The 27,670-nt window shown below is 46.5% G+C and overlaps 1 protein-coding gene across 3 annotated transcripts in view; it reads right to left on the minus strand.

The window, feature by feature from the left end:
• CDK4 (cyclin dependent kinase 4) overlaps positions 1 to 27,150 on the minus strand; it is a 735,471-nt gene extending 708,321 nt beyond the window's left edge. Inside the window, exon 1 of one of the 3 annotated variants that reach the window (XM_069653350.1) lies at positions 26,983 to 27,150. The gene's annotated coding sequence lies outside the window, so the exon portion shown is untranslated. The remainder of the gene's footprint in view (positions 1 to 26,982) is intronic. The other 2 variants (XM_069653351.1, XM_069653352.1) reach the window with 2 other exon arrangements.
• Between the last annotated feature and the right edge of the window lie 520 nt (positions 27,151 to 27,670).

Consider the following 27,670-nt stretch of genomic DNA (forward strand, 5'->3'; position numbering starts at 1 on the left):
TACTGCTCTCAGCATTTCGTTTCATACATGCTTCCACAAAGCTCATGCACCAACCATCGTCACAACTGCCCAATGAAGGTGGCCAACCCAAACCCAGCTTTACCTTGTGCTTTACAACCCATATTAACCCACAAAGAGATCTCTAGTGGATACATGTACCCGTGTCCTACTGTTAGAGTGGCTTAACACCACAGTCTCTTAATACCTACATGGAATAGGGAAAATACCTCCCCATTGTCCTAATCGCCATCAGGACACAAAGCAAAAGTAAAGGGTTTATTGCTTTGCAGCTTATGAGCATAGACCAGTCAGATACAAACTCACAGAGTAAGGGCATCCAGTATTACAACCGCCTAGCTTTGTGGTACATTCTGAAGTGGACGCTTGGCGGGAGGTAGTTTCAGTGTTAGCTCTGCTATCTTGTCTGCCATGCGACCACAGCAGCAGTGCGAGGAACGCATTCAACTTAGAAAAAAAGGTTCATAGGATCCTGACTGGCATGATCACTAAATACATAAAAGTCCAGGAGGAACAGTCATATTGATCAGCACTGCCCTTCCCATGACTGACATTGGGAAGCAAGAACAAACTGAACGATTCACTTAGTTGCCGCCAACATTTAAGGCACACAACCTTTTCCCAGTTATAATCGGTGCTGCCAGATGTCTGAAAGCCTCAGCATTCGCCTTTAGGTCGGTGCAGAACACCAGAGAAGACTACACATTCCCCCAATGAGTGGAATTCTTACTCTTCACTTCCAAATCAACTCTTTACGTATTGTGGGGTAGACCAAACGTGTACTGCTTTGTAACTCAGCAAAACAGGGTTGGTCTCCAGTATGCAACATGGAGGAGAGAAGACATGGACTCGCTTAGCGGGGGAAGGAGCTTTGCTCCTCAAGTGAGAGGACCACACGATGTTTCCTCACCTATGCCACTGACTGAGGGATTTCAGAGATTCTGGGGCTGCCAGAGATACTCCACTCAGACAGTACAAATGCAAGTGGGAATATTTATACCACTAGTGCCTGGACAAGAACATCAAACCAGTGGACAGTTAACTGGATGTTTCGCTATCCATCACTGACCTGTCCAAATTTGACAAACTAGATTCATGCGAGACATGTTTTTCAGCAACTACCGCAGGTGTGGGTCAGAATATTTGTACTTATTAAACCCAGTGGTACAGGGGTGTTTTAAAGGGCATAAGAAGTGGTTTCCACGAGCAAGGCCTCCTTCCTGTTCTTAGTACCCAACCGGTGTGTTCTCCACCTTAACACATACCTTCAGACGATGGGGTGTTTTCACAAAAGCCCTTCTGCTAGCGACCATATAAGGCTGAAAGATCAGCAGACTATATGGGTTGGGCTGTGAAAGTCTCTTAGATTTACACAAGGATAAAGTGTAATTTGAATGTTCAGCCTCTTGCGTTATCAGAAGTCCATTTTAATCAAGAAATCTACCTCCTGGTTTTGATCTAGAATCTGAATTCTGAAGCTGAAGGGTCACTGCACAATCGAGGTCAGCAGGAACCTAAAATATAATTTGTAAAGGACTAAAGACCTTCGGTCCTCAAATCGTCTGATATGGGTTGGGGTCCCACCCTCAGGAAAAAGGCTTCCAAATCAACAATTGCTCACTGCATAGGGAGCTTTTTTCTTGAAGGTTTCAGAGAGCAGGCTCCATCAAGGGGGCCTCATGCCGTCTAGTTAGAACAAATGCAGTCTGTTGCTTAGCCCTGAAGAGATCTGACCACTTCGGCTCCTCCACACGCTTTTTGCAGACACTACACATTGACCAGCATCTCAAGAACAAAGACAACATTGGACAGGCGGTCCTTCGCAACAGGTTTGTTAATGTTCCCAGTTCTTTCAGTGTGTTGCCTATTTTTATTTTCAATTCATCCTCCTAGAGTTTGGGTGATTATTAATATATACATGTCTGGAGGAAAGGGGATGGACTGGGGAGCAAAAACAAGTTATGCATGACAGCGACTACTGTACGTACTCTTATTCCCTTGTTACCTGTCTTTCAAAGGAACCTGCCTCCACCCTCCCCCCCTATAGGGACCCACTTTGGTGGTACTGATAAAAAAGATCTGCTAGATGTGGCTGGGAGCATACAAATAAAAGTTCATGCGCGCGGACACATCCTATTTTGTAAACTAAAAAGGCTGCTGCCACCGCATGCACTTGTCCCGTCCTCAGGGAAGACATCCCACAGGTATAGGGGAAGGAGTACCATCAACTAGGAACAAAGTAGTCACAATGGTGATGCGACTTGTTCTTTCTCAAGCTACGCTTAATCCTTCTGGTTGTCAAAAGAACGTTATGGACACTTGGGTTAAGAATATTTATGTAAACAGAGCACTTCATATGCAGCATGCAAACTCAGAGGCTATTTTGGTGGTATGCAGTGCTAATTTAGCTTTAGGCTTGCATCTGAACTCCACCTCCTGCCTCCTAGAGAAAGAAGGTCTATGGAAGGAGAGGCAGCAAACGCAAAAAAGGTTGCTCGTGACCTATTCGAATTGTGAACCAGGCACGTCAACACCAAAGCAAGATATGCCTCAGGCTTCATACACAAGCCAACGCTTAGGGGCACCATTACAAATTCACAGTGGCAATGTAGGGTTTTCCTTTCAACAGCCTCCATTTGACAACTAATTAACTCACAAAAGAGACCAAACACTTACTGCAAACTATCTCCAAAAGCCATGTGAGCCCAGAAGATGCCAGATCCCTATACTTCCAGGATTCCACAGGTTCGAAGTAGTGCTAAATGGTTTCTGAGCAACAGCACTTATTGTTTTAGGCTTCCTTAGATTATGATATGGTGCACTGGTAACTATCATTTTAACTGCATGTCAGTCAGAATAACACAACAAGCCAGGGGCATGTGTTTCTGCATTCTAGGCCTGCTCATGGTTATTCATGAGACCGATAAGTCATGCTGGCACTGCTGTGGCAGTACTATGCACCAATGTTGGCCATACCCACCTTTGCCTTCAGCCAGCCTACGTGACAATATGCACTGACAACCACCAAAAATGCAACAGCGGGATGATTGGTTAAAGAATGTGGTGCAGTCATTAGTACCAGTAGCAAATACTTTAGCAGGCATGGTGCATGTACCAGCATCACTGCCAGGGTAAATGGTATCACTAGCACCTGGCACATGGCTGTGGCATTGCTGTGCTTCTGCATGTGGGCTCTCAGCAGGCAGATGCTGGCCCTTGGTGCCACTTTCTTTTGATATGCAGCTAGCATCTGGGGCACTGCAAGACAGATGCATGCAAGGCTGCATATTCCACAATTTCTAAAGCTGCTTGCACGAGACAAATCAGCGCTGCAAAGTGAGTAACGTTGCTGAATGTGTTGGAGGGGGGCATGACATCTAAATGAAAGGGGCCCCTGCCAAATGAGTACGATAAAAAGGTGTGCCAAAAGTTTCTTTAGGGGGGACAAACACGCTTGCCCACCCTAGAATTACACCCATGGCGCTGCCCAGTAGCCAGTGCCATTAGCAGTGCTGCAGTCACAGAGAGGACAACAGGACAGTCGCCAGCCTGCAGCACCACCACCACCACCACCACCACCACCACATGAGCAAGGCCAGGGACAAAGTCCCTGCCAAGGAGGAGAGCTTATGCTGAACTATAAAAGATGATGTCGCTGAATCATCAGTTCAGTAATTTTGTCTGCATTTTATGTCAAATGTAAGCATTTCTCCATTTACTGCTGTGTCCCAACTTTAGGTGGTTCTCTATTTGCTGCTGTGTCTCACATCTGGCCGTTTTCCCACTAGTGCTGCACTCCGATTTTGGGTGCCCCCGCCACAACCACGGCTGTCTCCAATCTAGGGGTTTGCCACTACTCCTTTATTCCAATTCTAAGTGTTGCCTGACGACTGTGGTGTCCAAATCCAAGTGTCTTCTCCAATGCAACACATTGTCCATACCCCAAAAACGCCATGCCTTGCCACAAGAATGACAAAGAAGCTAGAATGGGAAACAGAAGCGAGAAGGAAACAGCAGCACAGAAAGGTGCCCATCAGCAAGATTTAACAACTCCGAAAAACCCAGTGAAGACAATACCAAACGAACCAAGGACACAGAAAAATAAGAGCAAACACGGACTACATCTCTCACTACCCCTCCACATACGACTCTTTTGCAAGTGAAAATAGACAATCAGCAACAAACCCACACACAAGAAATGAAATGACAGCACACCCCATCAGGATGCTGACCCAGCACCCCAAAAAACGAACCACCCCAAACCAGAGAACACCTTGGACAACACACCAACAAGAATCAGATACAAACTTGAATCCATTACCTTCAACACACCCTACATCACCAAAGGCTGGCGCAAAGGACAGGCACCAACTCGACCCACAACCCATCACATTTTCTTTTTTTAAAACAATCTAGTCAGACTACTCGACGAAGACAGAGTGCCCAAGAACAACCCCTACCACGAGCACAACCAGGAGAGAATGAACACAGAAACCCGGCCAACACCACACCAACCCCAACTGAAAAAAGAACAAACAGCAACCCACAAGAGAAGTTACGCAAACTACACTGCAGCCTGCTCAACGTTAGATCCATGGCAAAACACAACCGAAATCCATGACCCGATAAGCGAAGAAGGCACAGATGTGCTCTCTTACAGAAACATTGTTATCAGAAAACTACAAATCCACTGTGCACAAAACATCCCACACATCAAATTAATATACGCCAACAGAGCAAACCAAAGAGGAGGCAGATTTGCAATTAAACACAAAGCACATTTTGAGCCGCATCACTCCCCTTAACCAAAATTGAAGACTCTGAATCCTTCCCCATCAAGACCAAAGTCAACGACCAAGCCAAGATCGTGTTAATCCTGATCTACTGACCTCCGTCCTACAACCCAAACTTTGCTACAAAGCTAGCAAGCTCCATTGCCATTCTATCAACCTATCACGACAACCTAGTCCTACTGGGAGACAAAATCTGGTTTGAAAAAGAAAACTAACTCTGAACTCACTCGGCACACTCCAGGAAACCCTCACTTCAAGCAAGTAGTTAATGTATCCACCCCTCAACACTGGACAAAATCTTCTGCAGAGATGGACTATGCGCGTCCACGCCACCTACACCGATGGTATGGAGCAACCACAACCCAATACCATTCTACATCAAACTCCAAACCCGCTTAACGACTAGGAAGGAAATACTCCACACCGCCAAGAAAAGAAACTGGAAGAGCCTAGACCTGGAGTCCCTAACATGCTAGAATCAACCCAACCAAACACCACCGAGCCAACCAAAACAACCCCAAACGTAGCGGAAAAAAACACTCAGTATCTGTATTAACGGGGCCCTATATCACCTGGCACCAACAAAACCGTTCAAAGCCACTCCCGCTGCTAAAATGGTTCACAGAGGAGCTAAAAACTCAACAACTGCAAAAGAGAGAAAAGTTAAACCGACAGGACAAAAGAACAGACAACGCTGACTATACATATCAACAGTACTCAAAGCAAAGAAAAGAAATACTATGCTACAAGAATCGAAAACCAACCCACAAAAATTCAGAATTATCAGAGCATAAAAAAAATGTTTAAAAATTCATCCTGCAAGAAAGCCGTCATCCCCACACAAGCACTATGCGACAGCATCACCAACCACTAAAGATCAAAAATAGAAACCATCCAACAGACCCATCACACAAACTGTGCCAATACAACCATAACCATGGAATCACAGACAACGGATGAAACACTGACAGCAAGTCTCACCCACCTCGAACAAATTACTGAAGAAATCTTCTCGACACTTATAAGACACCAACCTTGCAGGATCTCCAAGTGACCCTTGCGCCCCCCCTCTCACAGATGTCCATCTTCATAGCAATCCTCAACCACAAAACCCCAGCGACACTTTCCTAACCTAATGAACCCATCACGTGAAACAGGAACCATACCAACGTCCTTCTAATCGGCATACATCAAACCACTGGTAAAAAAGGAATCAGAAAGTGCAGAAGACCCAAGTAACTACAGACCCATATCCAACTTTCCCTACCCAGCAAAGATCTTAGTGAACCGTGTATACAAGATCCTACTTTAATATGTTAAAACAAACTGAATACTCGGCCACTCGCAATTTGGCTTAAGACCAACGGGAGGTACAGAATCTGCACTGCTATCAATGTGTGACAACCTGAAAATAAATGCAGACAACGGCACCCAATCTGGCCTCATACTATTGGACATATCTGCAGCATTCGACACAATTAGCCATGCAACACTAATAAAAAGACTGTTGGAATGTGGCATACAGGAATCCACACTAAAGTGGCTTCGCTCATTCCTCACAAACCAAACCGTAAAAGCCTACTTACCACCTTTCACCTCAAACACCAAAAACATATCATGTAGAGTTGCAAAGGGATCCGGCCTCTCCCCTCTGCTCTTCAACATCTACATGCCCCCCCCATGAAAATCAGTCGAACCCAGGGACTTACTTACCACCTACAACTATGCAGATGACAACTGATCGCGATGATGATCACGACCCAGGAACTAAACAAGATGATCACGACCCAGGAACCAAACAATAGCCTCAACAACTGTCTCGCAGACATCTACAACTGGATGACAAACCAACCTCAAACTGATCCCGGCTAAAACAGAAATAGCAATCTCACCCAGAAAAAGCAACCAACCCTCAATTGGACCGGCCCACTGAATTGGGAACACAACCAAAAATAAAATAACCTAGGAATACTCATCGACAACAGAGTATCCCTGAAACCACAACGCAATAACTGAAAACTGCTTCCATCTCCCACGACTTCTCAGGGGGCTGCTCCCATACCTCTTCCCACAGAGAACCCTCGCAATCATATCCCTGATCCTAACAAGGATAGACTATGCAAACAGCCTCCACCTAGGAATGCCGAAAAGACTCACCAAGAATCTCCAATGGGTTTAACACACTGCGGCAAGGATTCTCCTAAGATTAAACAGAACAGACCACATCAATCCAGCTCTGAAAAGCCTCCATTGGCTAGCAGGGGGAAAAAAAAGAACATAGCAAATTCAAAGCCCTCTGCATTGCCCATAAATCACTACTCAGACACGGAGCAGAATTCCTCTAGACTAAGATCTGCCGCTACCAGCTAAAACACAAAAAGAGGAAATTCAGAGCAATAGCATTTCGTGCCTAAATGCTATCCGGTGGAACACTATACCCAAAGAAATCAGAGCCACAGAAGACCACATTACCTTCAGGAAACGACAAGTGCTAAAAGGACAACGAAAGCCAAAACAAAAATAATTGCGGACCAAAGGAAACACCCTAAGGAATGCAGTCACAGATAACGGTAAAACCAAGGAAGACCAAAATACCTCAACACCCACCTTTGCCACCACCACCCCTCCTCCCAGTCATGCCCAACAACTAGACCCAGGGAAAGTCGCGCACACGCAATTCATGCACTCAAGAAAGTTAAGACATGTAACGCATTCAATTGAAGCATCACCCTAACAATTGCTCACCCACATGACTAGGGTCACCCGGTAGATCGCCACCTCCTCAAATATATTAGAATACCAGCTGTGCACAAATTTTGCAGCCAACTGCACAACAGGCCAAAACACAACTGCCACGAACAATCCCACTGAGGAACTAAGAACACACTGGGCACAACAATCCCCTGCCCTCAAACCAGTAGGGGAAGTCAGCCTCCATGCTTGGAGGGGAGGCAGGGCTGGCAGACCGCAACCAAAAACGTACCATTGAGCGGCAACCAAAGACGCACTTCAGAGGCACTGTCAAACTAGCACTGTCAAACTAACTGATGTACTAACCAATTCCCCCTTCCTGCTCCACCAACATAATCAACGCCACTATACATGTCTAGGGGCTAGCCACAATACACATAGACACTGAGAACAAATCTACTCCCCGCACCCAACCAACTCTCTTGAGACTGTGGAAGTAACTTTAGAGGAACACACCTTTGCACATAGTCCATTAATCCACTAAAAACACTGACAGTCACAAGTGACTCCGGACCCCCTTATGGATTCAATGGACCAGTGGGCAATGCTACAACCACACTCCAACCTCATATGACCCACACACCCAATACTAACAATAGCACACAGCCGAGGCACTGAGTCCTACCCATAAGGTTACAAAAAGTGGGGCTTTGAATCGAACCAACTCCCACAAGCAAAACAATGCACAGACGCCAGTGCCTCCTGGTTCTGCACCTATCCTACCATCTTAGCCTCACCACATACCCTGCCCTCTTCTCTTGCAGAGCCCCATGAGCGCCTGGAGACTGCCCTTGGGGTGGGGGGGGGGGTAGCGGTGCACGGTTTAACTCAACATAACAGAAAGAAAGCACTCACCCTACCATGTGTTATGCATACATGGTTACATGGCTTTACACCAAGATATTGTATACCAAATGCCCATATATCGAAACATATGTTGAAAACCTTAATATTGAAATTTTTTGGGGTGGTGTAAACCCCCAAAACCCGTTTCCGAACCCCTAAAAACCCATCCTGACCGTTCCCCCCCCAAAAAAATAACCCTTTACCCTATCCCAGATATATTTGATGGTTTTCAAGGTATACATTTAGATGTATGTGTAATTAAGTATATCATTTTCGATATAAAAACAAAAAAATCAATGAGTTGCTAGGTATTGCAGCTGCAACCCTAAATATGTGGACACTGGGGAGCAGTAGTGAGTGGGCAGTATCACGTGGCAAGCTGTAGCTTGGACACAGCACAGGAAAATGGTTGTCCTGGCATTTGCGTTTACAAAGCTCTGTTCAAAGCGAGACCTCAGGTTAAGACAAGAAACCATCATGAGGTGCTCCATAATAAAAGCTCAAGATCTTCCGAAGACATCTTCCAAACCGTGATATCACCAACAGCAAGCAGGAAAATTACACCTTCCAGGCTCAGTTTATGGAACGTTTTCATAGTCTTCCAAAGATTGCAACTCCCTCCTACCAATGTACCTACTTCAGGGATAAAAACATTTCAATTTGTAAGCTTGGACAGGTATAAAAAGTTACTTGCCCCCTCATTTCTACACACACGAGATTTTTCTTACTCGCCAACCGTCAATTATCACTAACCAATGGCTAGTGCTATTTTTTAATCCTGACTAACGCAACCCCCTGTACCTCAACCAACTTCTGATGGCGGAGACATTGCTTCAGATCAATACAATAGAGGTGGTTTCTATGGTACACCCTTTAAGGGGCTTCTTTGTTCACTCTTATGATTCTAAAGAAAGACTTGGGGGAGGGACCGAGTACTGGCCTAGGTCTCTCAGAATTCAGCAAGTTTCTTGCCATAGAAATATTCAAGGTGGGTCACCCCAGCTCCGAGCCTCTTTGCTCTGCAGGGGGCGGGGGTAAGGTGGGGTATGGACTTGAACATGATAGACCTCACAGATGCGTGCATCAGGGATCATAATTTCATGGTGCAAGCTAGCAGCTAAGCATAAAAATTCTCATACACCCTCAATTCTCCACATCAACACAGCACATCAGTTCTTACTAACCAAGAGTTAACAATCGTCAGTTGCTAACAAGCGCACATTTTGAGACATGCATGCACAATCGAACCTGGCCTCCTCATTGCAAATTCCTCTAATTTTCTGCACGGATCCAGTGAGCTCTGTCCAAAAGGACTTTATGTCAGGATCGGCAGGTGGAGACTTTGGAAGGGTTGGAGGCAGTGACCTTTTCAGGGTAACGTTCTAGTCCTCATTCAAGATGGCAGCACGCACTATATCTTCCGGCTCCGCCCCTCCAGCCAGTGCATTGTATCTGTTTACCTCTCGTTACTGCGCTCCGCTTTTCTGAATCCTTCTCTCGTGAATTCAATTCTGTCATTCTATAGTATCGTTGCTATCCGTCCTTTCTAACCTCTACGGCTACTCGCTGTATTTTCCCTGCTACTCTACTTCGGTTTGCCTGTTTGTTTTCCTCTTTCCGCTAGCTTAGACTCCATATCTCTATTCACGGCGCCTGCCGTTCCGCACTGCTTACTTTCTTCGCTCTGCACGCGAACTGCTCTCGCGACTTCCATTTCTCCTTCCTACCTTCACGGCGCCTGCCGTTCCGCACTGCTTACTTTCTTCGTTCTGCACGCGAACTGCTCTCGCGACTTCCATTTCTCCTTCCTACCTTCACGGCGCCTGCCGTTCCGCACTGCTTACTTTCTTCGTTCTGCACGCGAACTGCTCTCGCGACTTCCATTTCTCCTTCCTACCTTCACGGCGCCTGCCGTTCCGCACTGCTTACTTTCTTCGTTCTGCACGCGAACTGCTCTCGCGACTTCCATTTCTCCTTCATACCTTCACGGCGCCTGCCGTTCCGCACTGCTTCCTTTCTTCGTTCTACACGCGAGCTGCTCTCGCGACTCCCATTTCTGCTCCGTACATTCGCGGAGCTTGCCTATTCTGCATAGCTGATTTCTTTTTACATACGAGTTTACTTTGTGTTTGTGTACTTTCATTGTGATTCTCAGCATAGGCTCACAGCGCCTGTCCGTTCCTACTTATTTCTGTTTATGATTCCATCTGTATAGGTTTTCAGTTTCCATAGCAATTCCCTTGTTGGCTCTAGTGCTATCACTCTGTATTTTTGGTACTTCCTCCTTTTTTTTTTATTAGGTTCCATCCTCTTATTTCTTTTGCCCTTCTCATCCTGTTGGATCATCTCAGGACTTTGGTCTTTGGAAACTCAACTTTCCCCAGATCTGCAAAGCACCAGAACCAGGGTTTTTTCTGCCTTCCGGCTTCTTCCCTGGGGCGAGGCTGGCCCTCCTGGAGGTCCCCTTGAGCAGGTTCTCATCTCTGTCACGGTGGCCTCTGAAGGGGCCAGACCTTATTTACAAGAAAGAAAAGGACGGAGACTAAAGAAAAGTCCGCCCAAAGAAAGAAAGAAGGACAAGAAGAAGCCTGAAACAGCACTTAAGGAACGTACTTCCGAGTATTCAGGTGAGGAGAAGGGGGAATTGGAACCGGAACCTGACACTTTAACCAAGGTGACTGCAGTCCTACAGCAATAAAGAATTCATATAAAAAGGGTTTGGCTACTGCAATATCAAACCTGGGCCTGCCAAAATCCGTTGTTAAATAGTCTTCTAATGAATAGCTGCTAGATTACTAAGCACACTGGAAGCACACAGTTCACCAACATCATTGTTGCATAGATTGCATTGGCTCCCTGCAGCAATAAGAACAAGGCACATTGTGGTCCTTGAGGCATTGTATGAAAAACTGCCTTCTTTCTCATCTTTAAAAAGCCGTGGTTCACATATTCCTGCATTGTAGGATTGCCTACCCAGAACAAACCGATTACACCCCCACTGACTTGCTCCATCCGGCCACAAAATGCTATGGACTTTCGTACTGATCGATTCCAGGCTGACCACTGACCCGAAAGTAATTTGTAGCCATGGGGTGCACGTGTATTTCTCAAAAGCATACCTACAAAAGGAAAACATACCGTTGATCAATATTCACGCACACCAAGGCACTCGAGGAAGAGATGCAAAGAACACAGTGCAACCGGCCAGCGACATGGAAGTAGGACTATCGTTTTATTTGTATTTACTTTAATCCTACTTGGCCTGTCCAGTTTTTTGTTCTCTGGTCACCCTAGCAAAGAAGAAAATACATGGATTTACTTCCAACAACCAGCCCCTGAGGAGTAGGTTTACATCCCAATTAGTGCCAAGACACTGCAAGGTTAGTGTATGAACACTATAAATGGAAACACGTTAGCTGGGTGATTGGCATAAAATAGGATTTCAGGAGACGCGGGACTCAAAGTACACTAGGAGTTGTTTTTTCCCACTGGGCCCCACCATGAATTTACAGAAATTGTGTCCCATTTCAACATGACCTGAATACTTTCACCTCCTCTGGGACACACATTTAGTCAGGCCTCTTCTCCTAATGAGAGAAATCGGGTCATTCATGCGATCGGTTTTCAGGGATCTTCTCTTTTAGCCAGTGCTTTAAGTGGGATTGGAAATTGAGGGGTGGGGGGGGCTCTAGCCTATGGACAAGCCCCCTAACGAGAGCCCCCTGCCATTAGGGGGGGGGGGGCGGCTCGTAAAAGAGGTGGAGCTGGGGCACACTGGCATCATTGCCTTTGATGCACCCAGCCCCTTGCTTTTAAACAAAAGGGGCTAGGCGCACCAAAAGGTGCGATACCAGTGTGCTCCAGCTCGCAAGCAGCAGGCAGTCCTTTCATTCAAGGAGCCTGCTTTAACCACTGGCTTCTTGAACGAAAAGTCTGCCTGCTGCTGGTGTCTATGTACTTGAAAAAGTAGGAGGGCTGGAAGGCCCAGTTTCTCCTTTTGTTCCGAGTAAGTAGTCATCACCCTCTGATTACTTACTGGTAATCTTCATTACTCCTGGTCCTACTCTTCCTCGTCCCCGTACTTACCTCATGAGGCCCCTGCCTCCGACACACGACCTTCTTTTATTTCTTATATTCCCTATATCTCCTCCCCCAACCCATGTCACCCAGTTTATATAACCAAGCCAGAGCATGGGACCTTCCCCACAGGAGGGTCATCAGTACTGTGACGAGGAAGAATAGGACTAGGAGTAGTGAAGATTACCGTAAGTAATCAGAGCATTAACACCACGTCCACTCTTCCTTGTCCCAGCACTTACCTCATGAGGCATACCATAGCAGCAATGGGGAAAAAGGTCCCAATGCGAGACAGAGCCAGAAAAGTGCAGAACAAAAGAACACCTTTCATAACTCCAAAATCACATCCCCACCGTCAAAACCCCAACCCCGAAGGAACCATCCCGAGAGAGGGAGACATTCAACCAGGCAGAAGAAAGCGCTCAGAACTGCCCAGGTGGCAGCCCTACAAACCATCAGCAGAGAAACCCCCCTGGCATCAGCCCAGGAAGCAGCCAAACCCCCGGGCAGTCCCACCACCGGAAACAACAGCCGGAGACTACCGCCCAGCAGTGCCCCCAAACATTCAGGAATCCAGGGCCGGTCCCGGAAGAGAAGAGCGCAGAGTTATCACGCCTCCCCAGGTCCCCGAAAAGAGCAGGAAGAGGAACCAGGGAATAACCGGCCGGACCCGCACACAGACTTCTCGACCGCCGAGATAGACCTCTGCCGCAACTTGTCAGCAACAAACACCTTATGCACCCTATCCACAAGTGAATCACCAAAAAGTTTGGACCCATCAAAAGGAAGTCCAAGGGCAGCTGCCTTCTGAGAACCATCCATATCCCAATCCCGCAGATGCACATGCCACCGGCCCGACACACCAGCACACACCACGCACTCCATATCGGACAAAAATTCCACCCGCCGCTGCATCTCCAACAGCAGAAAGGGCACAGTCAGAACCCACATCCACAGCCTTTTTCAATTTTCTGAAACCACTTAACACAGTTTCCGCCGTGTAGGAACCATAGATAATGGCCCGGAGGGCCAGATGTGCACCAGCATGAACCTTCTTCAGGCTGGAATTAACCCTACGGTCCACAGGATCCCGGACAGCTGCCTCCTCCGCTGACGGAGGAGCGACCCACCAGGATGGCGTGGACAACATCAACCTCAAATGGATCCAAAAGCAAAGTCTTGCCCCCCTTTAACCAGTAGAACTTGGCCATAAAGCAGGCCATAGCAGTCTTCTCAGGGACACGCCATTCCCGGAGTATTTCATCCCAGACATCCGAAACAAAATGGCAACCCCATCCTTGGGGTATGTCTATACTGGCGAATAGAAGGGTCAGCCCCCCTCCACCGAAACCAGGGTCGCAGAGAACCTCATGCAGTCCCAAACTTGAGCAAACACCTCTTCCACTCCTGCCCTGTCCAGATAGTTCCCTTACGCATCAGGCGATGAGGAACAGGAAGAAGCGGAGGACTCAAAGCCAGAAGAAGAGGAAGACAGACGACGTCGCTTGCGGCCGTGCGCATTGCTGCCAGTCCCTCCAGCAAGATGCTTTAGCAGGCTGTCCAATTCCTTCCTGGTCAAGGGACGATTTCTTCCTCGTCCTGCATGGTTCAGGTGAGGAGGAAGAAGAAGATAGAACAAGGTGCCTGAGCTTTCCAGAATGTTTACCAATGGTGTTCAAAAACACGACTTTGCCAACTATATGTTTAAATTGTAGGCCAGGAGAACTCCAGTAACGTAATTTCACCAAATTGCCAGGGGTAGCGTAAGTGACATCCTACGACCCTTAACCCCCTGATGACATCACAGGAAGTGATGTCATTATACCCCACCTCGAAGTGGTATCACGGGAAGGGATGAACACAACCTTTCACCCGTTGACAAAACAGGAAGTGGCATCACATAGCATTGTACACTACGAATAATATGGTTACGATATCACTATAATGTGATGTACATTTCATACAAGAATGGATCGCCATATGCATCGTTAAGATCAGTGTGTATAGGCCAATATTACCAAATTACTGTGAATGCAAGCAGACGTCCATGACCAAATGGTAATGATGTGTTATTATATAGCATTTACGCTTAAGCGCTTTATATAGAAAAAATATACACCCAATATCACCCAACCTGTATAGGTGCTCATTTATCGACCTCAAAAGGATGAAAGGCTGAGTTGAGGTGTTTAAGAACAGACTAAATCAGCGGCTCACCCCCTGCAGTGTGCCTGAAATAAAACTTTAATGAGTCTAGCAATTATTGTATAAAATTCTAGAAAAGACACATTATTTGGTATTCCAATACTTTCTTATTTAGGGTCAGTGCTGAAAGTGTTAGACTTGTGGCACTCCTGTTCTTTTTTATAAGATTTAAGGGGCCTGAACAAGAAAGCCAGCCACTCCAGAAGTAAAGGGCCACAGCCAGCCACTCCAGAAGTAAAGAGCCACATGGTGCTGGCCACAGCCCAGGAGCTTGCATTAAAATAAAAAATACAAAAAGATATCTTTTTTTTTCTCCAGATGTCGCAAGGGAGACCACAGAGGTTGCAAGGGAGACCTCTGGCGACCCTTAAATGACGTCCCTGGAGAACTCCCACCAATGGTAAAGTTCAAACAATTAATCTCCTTGGGAACCGTTCCATTGCCCACTGAGAGCGAAGCATGCACCACCGGAGGCGGAGCACGCCCGCCTCCAGAGAGGAACATCAGGAAAACAACTTCAAAAGGAACCGCGTAAGAAGAAATAATTTACGATACATGATCCGAGAGGTGGCTTGAACCCTGCATGTAGTTACTGGTGGACCCATGCTCTACCCGTTGAGCCATTGGGACCCCCCCCCATACCCCGGGCCCTGCAGGACCCTGGTCTCAATGCCCATCCAAGAACCGAGAGAGGCAATCCCGCTCAACCGGGATGCCAAACCCTGCAGGGGCCCAAAGAGCAGTGCTGCACCTGAGGGAGCTGAAGGCCCCGCCACACAGCCGACCAGGGGGGCCAGCAATCTTTGTTCCACGGAGCCCCGCAAAGGGAAAAGTCCAACTTGCCGGAGGCAGGTAAAATTTAATTGGGTGACGTGGGTTGAGGGGAGGAGTTATAGGGAATATAAGAAATAAAAAGAAGGTCCTGTGTCTGAGGGGTTGTATACGAATTGATCGTTTTACAACTGCTCGAAGGACAATTGACCTTTTCACAATTGACCGAATTGTGAAGGTCAATTGTACCATATATGTGGGGGGAAACCCCCCACAACCCCCCACCCAACACCAAACCCCCCAAAACCCATATATATATATATAATCCGGTCAATTGTGAAAAGGTCAATTGTGACCCTTTAAATTCGAACAATTGTAAACGACCAATTTGGGTAATACCGTCTGAGGCAGGGTGTTAGGCAGAAACCTGTGGAGTTCCCTCTGGGACCACTGCAAAAGATTTAGGACTACAGGTGTTTGGCAGTAAACCCACTTGGTAGCAGTCTGTACCACACAGATTCACTTGGTAGCTGTGGCTGAGCAGTCAGACTTCCCTCAAGAAGAGTTAGGCAGTATACAGAGTATTCACAATAGGTCAAAAGAACACAATAGAACAAGTAAACACTGACCAGAGCTTGGAGTAAAAGAGATATAATTATTTATTTAAAACCACATCTAGAAAAACACACAGGCACTAATAGTAAGCAATCCAAAAACACGGTCACTAAAAGATATACACTCCCTTAAAAGAATACTAGACAAGTCTTAAGTAAAGCCCCACTTATTTTCAGACAGCGGTGATCACTTAACGTAGATGGCACTAATAATTCGTTTTAAAAATGGAGAGAAAAGCAGAGAATAAATTGAAACAGATCCCAACACTTTTTCACGACACAACAAGAGAGAAAGGTAAAGTAACACAGTGAGTTTAGAGTCAGTAGGCCGGATCCGCTTTAAGAGGATCAAAACGAAATGTGTCCAAGGTCACACGGTTGCAGTGCACAAAAGTCTTGAAAAGGTTCAAAAAGAGTTGGACCAAAGAAAGAGACCAGTTAGAGGGTCAAGGCGGCCAGCCCAGTCCAGAAGGTTAAGGGATTATTATTACCTTGTAGCAATCTTTAGAAAGGGAGGCCTGGCGGACACGGTACCTTAAAGTGGTGAGAATACTCCAGCGGGGGCAGTTGTTCCTGGCAGCGGATGCAAGTCGGTGCTTCGTCCGGGGGAAGAGAAGATCTAGTCGGGGAGGAAGACAGGAGTCCGTTGCACTGCCAGGGAAGAAACCAGCCGCGGAGTTTCTCAGGTAAAAGGAGCGGTCCTGTGGTAAGTGGCTATCCGGTTGCCGGGGTGCTTGGCATGGGCAATTCGACCACAAGCCAGTCTGGGGTGCGAAGAGAAGAAGGTAAACTAGTTGTGCCCACCCAGTCAGGGGAAGAAGCCTCTCCAGCCGGGAGATCTTCTCTGTCGTCGGGAAGTGGTGAGTCGGTTCCGCAGGGTTCCACCGGTGGTGTCGTCGTGGTAGGTTGGCTCAGCTTCTCCCTCGTCGGATTCTCAGGTCCTGTGGTGACTTCTGAAGTTCCAGTCCCCAAAGCCCTGCTTTTATGCAGCATACCCCCATTCACTCAGCCTAGCTGTCAATCAAACATGCTAAGTGGTGAGCCGGCCGGCTTACCACTTGGGCCAATCACACACGAGTGCGACTTGAGTTACCAAGGTAATTCAGTCCAGAGTGCCTAAACCCCCTCCCACACCCCCTGTCGTACCCAGACAGAGTGGCACCACTTTTGGAGGCTTCTGTGGAGAAGCCCGCCAAAAAGTGGAACAAAGGGCTCGACTTGGGTTGGAGTCACAGAAGAGAACACAAACGCCATTTTAGAATCGAGTCCTGGCAAAAAATACCAACCGGCGAATGAATATTAATTAAATAAACCGGCTGTAATTTCGCGGCTATGAGAATTAAATAATTAAAGTTGGTAGCCTCGAACAATGGGAAAATCCCATAGGGATATATTCGTGGTCGAATATAAAAAGTAGTATCCACTGCCACCAGCCAAAACTCGATCAGGGGGACGGAGACGTGCCCCCTCGACTAACAGACCCCGGGACAATCGAATTGCCCCGACCAGTACGTCCACAATATGATGGTTTGTACTGGTTTCTGTTAATAATTTGGGACTAGTAAAGCCAATGGTGACTTTACATGCCCTGGGAGACAGTAGTCAGTCCCAGGGTATGGAGTCTATAGTGGGGTGTCACTATGACACCCCTGTGTCACTGCAGGGAAGGTGCTGTGTAACACACATAGTAAAAACACATGAGACCCTATGGAGTAAAGGACCCCATAAAACACATTAACAGTCACAGGAACACCATAAATCATGTCCAAGAGTGGGGGAAAAAAAAAAGAAAAAAGAAAAAAAAAAAAAAAAAAAAAAGCGTCTCACTCTTGGCAGGAGAAAAAAACAAACTCCAGAAATCCAGCAAAACTGCTGGAGGACTCACTAGGTTAGGAAATTCAGCCTAAAGAGAGAATTCTCCCTAACACAGGGGCCTCATGAGATAAGTACTGGGACGAGGAAGAGTGGACGTGGAGGTAATGACTAGTTACTTGAAACAAAAGGAGAGCTGAGCAGTCCATCCCTAGGGCCCCGCCTCGGGAGCCCTTTCTGGAGACTGCCAGGGCCCGGCCAACTTAAATCCCTTCTTTTAGCAGCAGATGGGTATTATGGAATCACATCCTAGTTGCGCTACAACACAAAATTTCATATGAGAAAAACATTTTGGTGGAAAACTGGAGGCAAGACGTTCAACCGCAGTCTATCTTCGACCAGTTCCAGAGTATGGCAAAGCAACTCACCACTGGCAGATAGGGAGTGGGGGGTACAAAATACTCTATGGGGATCTGTTTTGTCCATTCCAGACCCTAAGAATTATTTTGATTTCCACAGTTTAATCTCTTGCATATTGGAGAGCCGATATGGGAAGTCTCCGGGTAAACATTTGGGGTCCACAGGACATAGTTTTAAACATACGACACCATAAATAACGACTTTAGTGACACCGAAATAATTTCGTTTTTTTGGGGGGTACACCAAACCCCCGTGTTCGCCCGCTTTATTAACCCCCCCAGTGCCCCCACCCTTTTTTATCCATTACCCCACATATACTTTTATTAAAAATGTCGTTATTCAGGTGTCACTGAAAATGTTTGTTCTGTATACCCTGTATATCGAGAGTGGAAAGCCTTTCTTCTGGTTATGAAAGCGTTACTGCCTTTCCTTAAGCAAAGTATTCCAGAGTGACGATTCCAACAGAAAACATGATGGAACAAGCAAGTAGGTGGGCAGTTCGCCTTACTTATACAGGCTAGCAATGCAAATTTCGAAGTCATGCATCAATCACAATATAGTCCTATAGCAGCATATCTAGCAGGGAAGCTCTTCACCAGTTAACTTATTTGGGGTAGCTGAATATCACCAATTTTGCTACTCATAGAAACAGGAAGTGTCCTCGTTATACCTCTGAGGGATCAGGGAAGACTCGATGGAAAAAGGACAGCCCTGTCATGGGATTCGCAGTCTATGCAGAATTTTCCTAGTCAACCAAATATTACCAAAAAGGTCTACAATTCAGGTGTCTGCAACCTTTGGCTCACCAGATGTTTTGGACTACAACTCCCACCAGTCCTAACCATCATAGTCAATGGCGAGAAATCATGGCATTCGTAGTCCAAAACATCTGGAGAGCCACAGGTTGCAGACCCGAGTTCTACACAAACTGGAGGCACAGTGCAAGCTCCCCCTCGATTGGGATTGGTGCCTGCTGGCCCAACAGGATCTGGTTTTCAGAGCATTTGCAATTGGCCTCTATGCCTCCTCTTGGTCTTCCTCTAAGGCACAATTGTCTTCCTCCAATAGGAATATAATGTCTCCACCCATTCCCACGAATCTATGTCCTTTGCATGGGGACTAGATTTTTGATGGACTCGCTGGAAGCCGTCTGTGAGGTCTCAGTGCTTCAGTAGGTGGGCTAGATTCCGATACTGGTGCCCGCACAGGAAGATATACACCTTCAAAAGCATTGCTAGCCCAATTTCGAACTTTTATGTCTAATTTGATGGTTTCTGGCATCAAGACAAGGTGCTGTGGCAGTGCTCCCACCATCAAATCCAGTTATACAGAGCATTTTTGTTAATGGTCTTTCAAGCCTGTAGCCTCCGTTACGTCCACTTCATCCATCTGGCAGACCTGAAGGTGGGTTGTCAACCCTTGCTCATTTGTCTTTTCGACAAAGGTCTACAAGAGATCTGCGACATATGCCTTTTTTTTTTACTTCACTTCATAGGGTTGATCAAAGGGATGCTCTTGGTTCAGAAGGACAAGGGTAACTGTACTTGTTGACCATGGTGGGAACTGAATCCCATATTAATTTTGGAGAAATGTTCCTTTTCGATGAGAGTAGGGCTCTAAAATTCTATAATGATAAGGACAGCCTCATTTTCAGAACATCTTCATGTGGTTGCTGTAACTATGAGGGGTGATCAAAAGCATCTACTGCTAGATGGATCAACCTGCATATTCTAGACTTTCACAAGCTCTGAAAGATCCCTTCCTTGAAAAGGCAGCATTTACACTTGGTCAGGCAAGTGCTGTGTCCATGTCCTTCGAGAGCCATGTTACTCTGGAGAAATCAAAGGATGCACTACCAGTCATGCCTTATGCAGACCTTCCAGGATTTTGCGGCACAAACCTTTATTTATTGCAGCTTTTTTGCGGGACATTTTGTATTAACTGGAGGGCGTCAGCTTGCCACATTACAGCAAATAGGCAGAGTGCAAGGCTACAAGAGAGCCAGGGTATCATTATTATGCATCTTTTGTATTAATTTAATAGAAGAGTCCCAGATGTCTGGCTTGGCAGAACAGTGTTTGATTTGGCTACATTTCTGGTTTAATGTTCAGGCCTATTTAATAGTATTAACTAAATTGATCATTCTCAGTTATAATGCTGAAAATATTCCCCTTCTATGTTCTCCAATCCCCCAAACAAAACACCCACACACCTCTCTCACCAACACACATCTCACCAACTCTCTCCATCACAACTTGCATTCCTTAACCTCTCACTGTCATACAAATACTCACATGCTGTCACACTGTCAAGTCACAATTTGCACTGCCCAGCCCCTGCCACACTCCAAACTCACACCTTACACTCTACAATTCCTCCCGCAATATACAGTCCTTCATTCTTTTGTGCTGCTTCTGCATCTTGCATCCTTTCTCCCATTCTATCGCACTCTTCCCTCATCCTTTTCCCCAATCCGCAGCTCACTGCCTCTTTCTGGCCAACCGCTTCCTCTCTGCTTTCTGGCTCACTGACCACACGCACCCTCTACTTTCTGTACCTCTGCTCGCTCTCAGATTTCTGGGCCACCGCATCACTGCATCCTCTGCTCTCTTGTGCAGCACTTCCTCCTCTGACCCACTGCTCTCCCTCTGCTTTCTTGCCTATCACTTCACATCTCACCCATCACTCTCCCTCATAGTGTAAACATTTTTTTTTTAAATGTAGATTTTGACCCAGTTCCTAAAAAAAAAAATGGGGCATTTAAAAAAGAACGGAGGATATGCTATTTTTAGACAAGCCATTTTTGGAAATGAGCAGGTCACCTTATTCTGAAAGGTGACCAGCGCATTTCCACAGGCTTGAGCTGTAGCGCAATTGTGCGCTGGCCAGCTGCCTTGAATGGTGTTCTGGGTCGTTTGACCAAAGTGTAATTATTTGCGGCGGAATTGACCGTAGTCAATATCGCTGCGAATTGATTTGCACTTCAGCCAAACAACCCAAAATGTACCTATCACCACCACCCCACCCCCTCCCCTACTTAACGGCTTGGTCGCTGCCGCTTCCCCTGCAACCCTGCAGTGCCAGATCCGTCCCTCTGACGCGAGTCGGATCCAACTCCACAGGGTCCCTTTTTCGTTATTTTCTTTTTTTTTGTCCCCGCCTCCAATTTTTAGGAAAAAGGGGAAAACACTTCTGCAACCACCCTAGACCAAAAATACTGAACATTATATTAAAAAAGAAATGCATGACAGGGTCAGGGAAGACCCTGTCATGCAGTGGCAGCCCCACTTCCTGTGCGCGTAGGGTTGCTTACAATTTTTAGGAAAAAGGGGAACACACTTCTGCAACCACCCTAGACCAAAAATACTGAACATGGGGAGCGGGTGACACCCCTGCAACACATGTTCAGTATTTATAAAAATCAATTGAATAGAACTGGACGAAATAGGTCAAAATGGGCAGTACTTTGAATATAATCGCTCTCCCGACAGTGTTCTGCAAGCTCCCAGCGCCTTCCACAGGGACAGGCCCTCCAGGTGCCTGCCACTGTAAAATACGACCCAAAAAGTGCATTTTTATCGTGTTCGAGGAACAGGAATGCAAGCGACACAGCAGTGGTTCATACCTTAAAAGAAATGCATGACAGGGTCAGGGAAGACCCTGTCATGCAGTGGCAGCCCCACTTCTCGTGCGCGTAGGGTTGATTACAATTTTTGCACATTTAAAAGTGCATCTTGCCTGCAAATGAGGGATGCGCTTTTAAATTGACAGAAACGCCACTTTATTTGATCAAGGAGGTGAAAAAGGCCATCTGAATGGGCGCTCATATAAAATGTGCCCATTCATGTGTCCCTTGTGGATTGGGCTGCACTTTTTTGGGGCGCAAGTGATGAGATGTGTTAGCGCATTTCATTTCTTGTGTAAAAAAAAAGTTGAGAACATGGCACCCTGAGTATTTTTTTTAAAACAGTAATTTTTGCAGATTACTTTTTTTTAAATGTAAAAAAAAAAACATTTTTATAGATGCTGTTTTTGCACAAAATGGCAGTTTTTGTGGCATTTTGCGCAAAACGGCCTTTACGCGGCATTTTGAGGGATCGCAAAATCGCTATAAACTGGAGGGTCTGCTTATGAAAGCATTACTCCTTGTGGTCAGGTGCTTCTCCTAAAAGGTCTTCAAATGAACATCGGCTTACTCTGCGATTTTCAAACGATTTGTTCCATCCGCCCCTGTAATTATGCTTTGCCATCTCCCAAGAGCATGGAGGAAAGGGAACAGGTTGGTTGAGTAAGTAAAGGTTATCCATAGTAGGTAGGGGCTGATTTAACCCTAGTCTCAAATCCCTTTCCTACATATGCTCCCAACCCTTAAAAATGGTCTATTACATGCTGATGAAAGGAGAGTTAGGGCAGGGACTATACTCAAGTCAGGTCCTGTGTCTGCTGGTACATATCCAGCCATGTACCCCAGCATTGCTTTCCAGTGCTGCTGTGCATCATGCCCTTCTTGGGACAACATCCGATGAGTATGAACCAAACATGGTCACATTCCTAGACTTCATAATATTACAATGACCTGAGCCTCCTTTCAATACTTGACACTATTCATCTCGAAGGATCTGGTAGGGAAACCACATGGAAGCAGCTTTAGGGGCTGGTTGATGCTCAGAGAGTAGTGCACATTGATTGTAATCCATTTTTGGCCTGTTTCATGTACTCTATTGGAGTGGTGCAAGTTTGTTTCCCCAATCATATTTGGTGAGCACTGTGTGCTAATCTGGTGGGTTTGTGTAGTGTTTTTGCGGCTTCTGATCCTGTTCATCTGTGCTGACCTGCATCAAGAGTGTGCAGTCCTTTGTTTGTGCCTGGCCTTTTCCCAGCCCCACCCTCCCCTCCCCTCTTGCAATTGGTTGGAAAAGTCAGGTGTGTGTCTTGAGGATCTGGTAGGGAAACCATTGGAAGCAGTTTTAGGGGCTAGTTGATGCTCAGTGAGTAATTGCACATTGATTGTAATCTGTTTTTGGCCCGTTTCATGTACTCTCTTGGAGTTGTGTGAGTTTTTTCACTCGGTTTTGGTAAGCACTGTGTGCCAATCTGGTGGGTTTGTCTAGTGTCCAGGGTAGCTTGACCCTGTTTTTCTGTGCAGTCCCTGGGATGTAATCCTTTGTGTCTGGCCTTTTCCCAGTCCCACCATCCCCCTACTGCCTCCCAGTCCGCCCACCTCCCCTGATTGGTACGTCCAGCTGGTCATAACTGACCTTCCTTGGGAAGCCCCCGCGGCTATGGGCCCCAAGGCAAAGGGCTGCTCCAGATTATGTCTGCAGGCGTCAGCAGGGAAGGCCAGCCATCAACCAGCAGCAACCATCAAGGTAGGTGTGGCCTGGGTGGGGAGTAAAGCTATTACTCTACCGCAGAAGCCCTGCCACTCTACCTGCCCTCAGATCATAGCAGACCAGTATATTAACACTAACCTGCTTAACAACTAGATAGAATTGTTAACATTAGCCTTCGCCGGACCCAGACAGAATTGTGATTGATAGCAAGTACCACATTTAGATAGAATTGTGAACATTAGCCTGCATCGCATCTAGATAGCATTGTGAATGTTAGCAAGTGCAACTCAAGAGTTGTGAATGTTAGCAAGTGCCACACTTAGAATTGTGAACATTAGCCTGCGTCACAGCTAGACAGTATTGTGAATGTTGGCCAGTGCCACATCTAGACTGCATTGAGAATATTACCAATGCCACATTTAGAATTGTGAATGCTAGCTCGCTTTGCATCTACAGAATTTCGAAGGTGGGCCAGTGCCAAATTTGGATATAATTGTGAATATTGGCGTGCGTCACATATAGACAAAGTTGTGAATATTAGCAAGTGCAGGATCCAGATAGAAATGCAGAGATTTACGTGCCACATCTAGAAAGAACATGGAAAGTGAACACATCACTTCTAGATAGTGAGGCCAAAAACCAACCCATTAACAATTTCACCCCTCTGCATGCACCTCTCAAACTCTAACCAAACAACCACAACCCTAAAGTACAACAAACAGGCACAAACTTCACTGCAACAACAAAACCACCACACATAGTTCGCACAACAGCACACGACGGCTACTGACCGGAAAGCATCCCCAAGCTCAGCAAACGGCGTTAACTGAACTGAAGCGGCCAACAGCACATTTCTGCTCTTTTGCACTTATCCCGCTCGTTCCCACTAACTCAACCCCCACCCGCTTTCCTTTTCAGATCTGTCAGAGCGCCAGGGGAACACTCTGGTAGTGAAAGTGCACAGTACAAATATCCTTTAACATTAACATCCGCAAGCAACTTGCAGAGCCATGCTTTTGGGTTTGGTTTGTGCTACCATGAGGTGATGCAAACTGTGCTTTACATAACCAGTCAAATCAGCAGCCATCTTCATTTCTGTATGTGAACCCCAACATATGGCATTGTGGCTGCGCACCTAAGAAAGTTTCGCTTCTAGCCTTGCTTCCCCTCCTGGACCAGTTCATAACAAAAAGGCATATATAATAATACACACAACTGAATACACGTCACATACATGTCAACATGACCCAACTCCATTCGGAAGATGCTAACCAAGCCATGGTTTTAACTCTGTATTCTGAGATTGTAGTGCCAAATTACCTCCATATGAATTGACTGGAACTGGCACAGATTATGTACACTCGTGACTCGTCACATGCGCCAGGATACACAACGCATGGTGCGGCTAGTGCTTGAACAAAGGACGCAATCAGCACAGCGAACCGTCATAGATACACACTATGCAGGTGTGCATGGCCTCGGCTCCGTTTTACTGCCCGCCCAATAACGCGGCTGGGGTAAAGTTGATGTCATCGGCTCCCTGCTGTTGTTTGTATACAGGAGAACAGATGGCCCCTTTTTCTTTCTAAACCAGGCCACCCATCACAAGTAATTTAGCCTGCGGCTGGGGGCAGGAAGAACCTGTTTGCTTCTTGGGCTGGGGGTAAGAGGAGCAGACCGTGTGCCTGGATCTGGGCTCAAATTGACTCGGCGCAAGGGAAGGAGGCAGCGAAGGCGAAATGAAGTTCTTATGAATAATGACTAACTGGTCCCTCCCCCAGGCCACATGGCAGTGCAGGGTGCTGTCCCTGAACACACCCTTAAGCACGCGGTAAAGCTTTGTTTCGCTTAATGCGTTAAAAACGGAACGCGTTCTAAATGGGGTGGGGGCTTCAAATTGCACGCATTCTAAGTAAAGTGGGGCTGCGATTCCCCCAGGTTAGCTCAATTCTAGCGTTTATCCACCCGATTTTCTTTAGCCGACAACAGGGATCTCGTTTGAATTTACATGAACTCGGCTTTAAAATACGCCCAGCAGCTTAATAGCCCTGCTTCCAGCTGCGATAATGCTCCATGGGGGCATTTCCAGAATACCAGGGAGTCCTCCCCGCCAGCTCTGAGTCAGCACACAGGAATGTATACCGTTTTTTTTCCCTCTGCCCTGCACTTTGCAAAGTAAAAGAAAACAGCTTCTCCCTTTCACCATGAGGTACAGGGGACAAACCATGGGGTTTGAAGTTCACTGGGCCTGGTGGGACAGTCTCAGGACCCCAAGCAAACCTTTACGGGTGTACTGCTTGCGCCCACACCTGTTGCCCTTACCCAATAGTGCACCGAGTGAAGGGTGATTCGATTTTATGTGTAATACGGAACCAATTTGCGGGGGCTTCTGATCGGTGTTACCGGCCCACGGCTTAACAATTGTCCTTTTGCTACAAAGTCCTAAAAGGGGAAACCAGGTGCTAATCACATGCAAAAAGTACTGAATTGTGATTGCAGGACATGGGGGGGGGCATTTCTGATGTGTGGGACTACTCCCCTCTATCCGTGGTTCTGCGAGTCTGTTTCCACGTGTGCTTGGGTTTCAATGTCCATGTCTTTGTCAACGTGTTTATGCCCATATACGCTCTCGCGCCAGATCCTGTTTATCCACCCCTCCAACAATTGATTTTGTCCTTCGCCCACACGTGCCTTCTGCTCCACGTGGCTAACCTTTTTACGTCCAAGCGAGCGAGTATATTTCCACCCGTGCTGGCGTCTGTATGCAAATCTATTTTATCTTTCTGCCGGTATGTAGTAGAGTCCATGTTAACATGCGCCTGCTCCTCCTCGTGCCTTGCCTGTATACGTAACTCTGTGCACGACGTGCCTACCATCTTTTGCGAGCGTGTCTGCTCTTTCACGAACCTCCTAATACAACGTCCTCCTTTTGAGTATTGGGCGCCATGCAGCGCCCCACGCAGCCTTTTTTAAACCAAAAGTACAGGTAGTTTGTGTATGCATGGGGGTTGGGCAATCGAATTCGCTTTTGTTAAAGTGAACCAGTGTATAGTCAGTAATTGGTAGAAGAGGATCCCCCCGCCCCCCAAATACTACAGAGTGCAGATTAATTTAAACACAGGGATAGAGATCCTGTTTGTTTTATGGATCAGGGCAGCTCGAGAACGAACGATAAATACAAGGGCAGAAAGCTGGTTCCTGTCACTAACGTTATCAGCCTCCCCCAAAAAGTGACCTTTACCAGTCCGTGAATTGCTTTTGCGTAATAAAGCGCCGACGTCTGAAGTTATGTGCCCTTACCTCCCGTGGCTGTCCACACTGTGAAAGTACGGGAACACTTACTTTTACTGAAAGAAGAGGCTGCCAGCAGCCATTCCCATCGCATAGCTGGTTCCCCTCTGCCTGTCGCTCCCTCTCTGCTCCCTCCCCCCTGTTTGCAATTTGCAGTTTTTTTTCTTTTCTCTTGCTAGTGCTGCACTTCCTGCCTGTGAGCAAGCTTGCGAGAAGGGGGCTGGCCCAGCTCCTCCCTCTGTTTTAATCATTCATAAAATAAACCCCATTACTCGTTTGTTCTTTGGCCCCTCACAAGAAGACCAAGATGGAAATGGTTTATTAGGAAACTAGACGCTTCAAGGCCAAAACGTGTTAAATGCAAACTGTTATTTATGAATTTAAAATTAATGAATCAGGCCGTAACATCTTACCCCCCAACCTCCAAAATACACAGAAGGCAAAGTTAGCCGATGCTTACAGTCAGGTTCGAGCAATTTGTCTCGCTCTGTTTATTTGTGCGTTCTGGTACTTGTAGTTTGATTTGCCTCATTACAATGCGGGCCTTCAAGTCCCACAATGCAAACGAAAAACATGTCTTAAATTGTTATTTGAATAAATTACCTCCACTTGATATGGGGCATTAGTTTCTACGTACACAAACATGTTGAACAAGAACATTTTTAAAATATAGTTTAATGAGTAAATGCATTTATATAATGCATTTTTCACAGTGAACGAATTCTTTCCAAACAGATTC

Source organism: Ambystoma mexicanum, chromosome 3q (assembly GCF_040938575.1).
Source record: "Ambystoma mexicanum isolate Mex_15411 chromosome 3q, UKY_AmexF1_1, whole genome shotgun sequence".
Taxonomy (NCBI): Eukaryota; Metazoa; Chordata; class Amphibia; order Caudata; family Ambystomatidae; genus Ambystoma; species Ambystoma mexicanum.